General features: G+C 55.3%; 1 gene segment (V, D, J or C); it reads left to right on the top strand.

The window, feature by feature from the left end:
* The first annotated feature begins 1797 nt into the window (after positions 1–1797).
* Positions 1798–3839, top strand: part of LOC147110137 (T-cell receptor alpha chain V region 2B4-like) — a 47352-nt gene continuing 45310 nt past the window's right edge. Inside the window, exon 1 of the V gene segment in view lies at positions 1798–1880.

Genomic DNA, 3839 nt, shown 5'->3' with positions numbered 1-3839 from the left:
GGGCTCCTGAGGACAGGTGAGGGGGCGGGGGCCTGAGGACAGGTGAGGGGGCGGGGGCCTGAGGACAGGTGAGGGGGCGGGGGCCTGAGGACAGGTGAGGGGGCAGGCTCCTGAGGACAGGTGAGGGGGCGGGGGCCTGAGGACAGGTGAGGGGGCGGGGGCTTGAGGACAGGTGAGGGGGCGGGGGCCTGAGGACAGGTGAGGGGGCGGGCTCCTGAGGACAGGTGAGGGGGCGGGGGCCTGAGGACAGGTGAGAGGGCGGGCTCCTGAGGACAGGTGAGGGGGCGGGCTCCTGAGGACAGGTTAGACGGAGGGGCCTGAGGACAGGTGAGAGGGCGGGGGCCTGAGGACAGGTGAGGGGGCGGGGGCCTGAGGACAGGTGAGGGGGCGGGCTCCTGAGGACAGGTGAGGGGGCGGGCTCCTGAGGACAGGTTAGACGGAGGGGCCTGAGGACAGGTGAGAGGGCAGGGGCCAGTACTGACGAAGGGTCCTCGACCTGAAACGTTAACTCTGTTTCTCTCTCTCCTCGATGCTGCCTGACCTGCTGTGTATCTCCAGCATTTTCTGTTGTTACTGCAGTTCAAAAGTCATTTCTTTCAAAAGGGAGTTGGATAAGCACCTGCAGGGGAAAGAATTTGTAGGGCTGCGGGGAGAACGATTGGCTGAACTGCTCCTGCAGAGAGCCAGCACGGGCTGAACGGCCTCCTGTGCTGTAAACATTAAGTCCTTACATATAGACAAAAGACTCACATTTCTCCCACACCTTTCACCACCTCAGGACGTCCCAAAGCGCTTCACAGCCAATGAAGGACTTTTTTTGAAGTGTGGTCACTGTTGTAATGTGGACGACACGGCAGACAATTTGCGCACAGCAAGCTCCCACAACCAGCATTGTGATAATGACCAGATCATCTGTTTTTAGTGATGTTGGTACCCAGGACACCGTGTGGAACTCCCCCCTGCTCTTCTTCAAAATAGTGGCCGTGCGATCTTTTACGTCCACCTGAGGGGGCAGACGGGGCCTCGGTTTAACGTCTCATCCAAAAGACGGCATCTCCGACCGTGCGGGGCTCCCTCAGTACTGTCCCTCCGACAGTGCGGCGCTCCCTCAGTGCCGCCCCTCCGACAGTGCGGCGCTCCCTCAGTGCCGCCCCTCCGACAGTGCGGCGCTCCCTCAGTACCGCCCCTCCGACAGTGCAGCGCTCCCTCAGTACTGCCCCTCCGACAGTGCGGCGCTCCCTCAGTACTGCCCCTCCGACAGTGCGGCGCTCCCTCAGTACTGCCCCTCCGACAGTGCGGCGCTCCCTCAGTACTGACCCTCCGACAGTGCGGCGCTCCCTCAGTACTGCCCCTCCGACAGTGCGGCGCTCCCTCAGTACTGCCCCTCCGACAGTGCGGCGCTCCCTCAGTACTGCCCCTCCGACAGTGCGGCGCTCCCTCAGTACTGCCCCTCCGACAGTGCGGCGCTCCCTCAGTACTGCCCCTCCGACAGTGCGGCGCTCCCTCAGTACTGCCCCTCCGACAGTGCGGCGCTCCCTCAGTACTGCCCCTCCGACAGTGCGGCCCTCCCTCAGGACTGACACTGGGGAGTGTCGGCCTGGATTATGGGGCTCGGGTCTCTGGAGTGAGGACTCCAGCCCACAAACCTCTGACTCAGAAACGAGCGTGCCACCCCGAGTCAGGCTGAAACCAATGAGGGTTACTGTGGACAGGAAACTACCCGTTGTTATTTTGGTCGTCTTCGCGCTTCCTGTTTTCTGTGATCAAACCCTGTACACTTGAATCCTTTATTGCCTCTCTAAGATTCCGAACTCCATCGAGAGCCAGCTTGCGACTGCAACTCTCACTGACCGACCAGAACCCAGGGGAAACTGCAGCAGGTAACAGAGGTCCTCTGGAGACGCTTAAGCATGATCGCGGAGTGCGTTTGGGCAGCTCAACAACTTGCTTCCCCTGATCTTTCCATCGCTCCCCCATTGGCAGCCGTGCCTTCAGCTGCCCAGTTCCCCCAAAAACTATTTCTGCTGGTTGGGGAGTCTCGGACTAGGGGGCAGTGTCTAAAAGTTAGAGCCAGACCTTTCAGGAGTGAAGTGAGGAAACCCTTCGACACACAAAGGACGGTAGAAGTTTGGAACTCTCTTCCGCAAACGGCAATCGATGCCGGGGTCAATTGTTAATGTTAAATCTGAGATTTTTGTTCACCAAAGGTATTGAGGGACACGGGGCAAAGGCGGCTGGATGGAGTTAGGTCGCACATCAGCCATGATCTTATTGAATGGCGGAACAGGCTCGAGGCTCGAAATAGCGAGAGGGTTTGAGAACAGGAGCAAGGATGTCTTGCTGCAGTTGTACAGGGCCTTGGTGAGACCACATCTTGAGTATTGTGTGCAGTTTTGGTTGCCTTATCTGAGGAAGGATGTTCTTGCCATGGAAGGAGTGCAGCGAAGATTCACCTGGGATGGCAGGAATGACGTATGAGGAGAGATTGGGTCGATTGGGCTTATATTCGCTGGAGTTTAGAAGAATGAGAGGGGATCTCATTGAAACTTATAAAATTCTAACAGGACTGGACAGACTAGATGCTGGAAGGATGTTCCCGATGGCGGGGGAGTCCAGAACCAGGGGCCACAGTCTAAGGATAAGGGGTAAGCCATTTAGGACTGAGATGAGGAGGAATTTCTTCACCCAGAGAGTGGTGAACCTGTGGAATTCTCTACCACAGAAGGCAGTTGAGGCCAATTCATTAAATATATTCAAGAAGGAGTTGGATATATTTCTTAAGGCTAAAGGGATCAAGGGATATGGGGAGAAGGCAGGGACAGGGTACTGAATTTGGATGATCAGCCATGATCTCATTGAATGGCGGAGCAGGCTCGAGGGGCCGAATGGCCTACTCCTGCTCCTATCTTCTATGTTTCTAAGGGGCTGAATGGCCTCCTCCTGTCCCTGTCGAATTCCCTCCCTAAACCTCTCTGCCTCTCTCCTCCTTTAAGACGCTCCTTGAAAACCGACCTCTTTGACCCAGCTTTTGGTCACCTGTCCTAATATCTCCTTATGTGGCTCGGTGTCAAATATTGTTTGATAATCGCTCCTGTGAAGCGTTTTACTACGTTAAAGGCGCTATATAAATGTAAATTGTTGTTGTCGCTGTTTGCAGGGTGTTGCGAATGCAGAAAGGACCACACAATCCACTTCAAAATTCAGTTTGGGGGTGTGAAGTGCTTTTGCGATGTTGTTTACACACCAAGGGGTGCGATGTATTTACACATCGAGCTGTCTTGACACAATAGGTGCGATACTGCGAACAAGCGAACGTTTCTAATCAACTGCAGAGTTAACACAGCAGCAACTCGCATTCACTAAAAAAAACATGAACTGCTCATTTACCCCGTTGCTGTTTGTGGGAGCTTGCTGTGCGCAAATTGGCTGCCGCGTTTCCTACAATTCACCAGCGACTACACTTCAAAAAAAGCACTTCTGCAAAGCGCTTTGGGACGTCTTGAGGTCGTGAAGGGCGCGACTGAAATACAAGTGCCTCCTTTTTTGGAGCGGGTGCGGAGGAGATTGACCAGAATGGTTCGAGGGATGAGGGACTTCAGTAACGTGGAGAGACGGGAGAAGCTGGGGTTGTTCTCCTTCGAGCAGGGAAGGTTAAGGAGGAGATTGACCAGAATGGTTCCAGGGGTGAGGGACTTCAGTTACATGGAGAGACTGGAGAAGCTGGGATTGTTCTCCTTAGAGCAGTGAAGGTTAAGGAGGAGATTGACCAGAATGGTTCCAGGGGTGAGGGACTTCAGTTACATGGAGAGACTGGAGAAGCTGGGGCTGTTCTCCTTAGA

The sequence above is a fragment of the Somniosus microcephalus genome, chromosome 12, assembly GCF_052327205.1.
Source record: "Somniosus microcephalus isolate GS21.2 chromosome 12, FLI_Smic_1.0, whole genome shotgun sequence".
In the NCBI taxonomy this organism is placed as follows: Eukaryota; Metazoa; Chordata; class Chondrichthyes; order Squaliformes; family Somniosidae; genus Somniosus; species Somniosus microcephalus.
Note: the sequence above shows the minus strand (reverse complement) of the source record. Positions and strands in the feature narration are given on the sequence as shown.